Below are 909 nucleotides of genomic sequence, written 5' to 3' on the forward strand. Positions count from 1 at the left end.
TATTATTATTGTTATTCTTCTTCTTATTATTATTATTATTATTATTGTTATTGTTGTTGTGGCTGTTGTTGTTGTTGTTGTTGTTGTTGTTGTTGTTGTTGTTGTCGTTGTTATTGTTGTTATTTCAGGATCGATAAAATAAGTACCACTTGAACATTGCGGCCTTAAAACCTTGATTAAAAGCAAAAAGGGGGTGTTGAAAATGCTCGTTTTTCTTAACTTGACATTCCATTTTAATGATCTGAAAATAAACAAAAATTAACTAAAATTAACTAGAAAAAAAAAAAAAGATTCCAAAATGATTCAAAAATAGAATTCTCGAAAAAAATAGATTCCAAAATTTAAAAACGCAATAAATTCCAAAATTTAAAAAAAAAACGGCGGGAACTTAGTTGTCCGCCCAATATTTTCGTAGTTTTATTTTTGTTGCTTACATTCACTGCACAACCAATAACAACTCAACGAGCATTGATAATGATATTGTTACTGGTGATGTCATCACAATCAGATTTAAAACGGAAGTCTTATTGATAGCGAAATACGAACCAAAAACTATGATAAAAATACATCAACCTTGTAATACACTAAGAATAGTTACTGATTTGCCGGAAGTAACTTAGGGTTAAAGGTCGATTCCTTTTAAATGTGGCAATGACGATATCATCAGAAACTTCGTTCTAATGATTCTTGTTGACCGCTATAAAAAGGTCGACAATGACAAACGCATATATATGACCGAGAATGTCTACAAACATTCATGGTCTTAGAAATGTCATTTTTAACTAAATGTAAAGGATTAATAAGGAAATACAATAAATTTAAACAGTATATATCACGCGGGCGCATACACACAAACACACACACACACACACACACACACACACACACACACACACACACACACACACA

At 31.0% G+C, this 909-nt stretch overlaps 1 protein-coding gene across 1 annotated transcript in view; it reads left to right on the plus strand.

Moving 5' to 3' along the window:
- The window catches only part of LOC106876408 (leucine-rich repeats and immunoglobulin-like domains protein 1), a 19,002-nt gene that overhangs the window by 4,362 nt on the left and 13,731 nt on the right, over positions 1-909 (plus strand). The window lies entirely within an intron of this gene.

Source organism: Octopus bimaculoides, chromosome 20, assembly GCF_001194135.2.
Source record: "Octopus bimaculoides isolate UCB-OBI-ISO-001 chromosome 20, ASM119413v2, whole genome shotgun sequence".
In the NCBI taxonomy this organism is placed as follows: domain Eukaryota; kingdom Metazoa; phylum Mollusca; class Cephalopoda; order Octopoda; family Octopodidae; genus Octopus; species Octopus bimaculoides.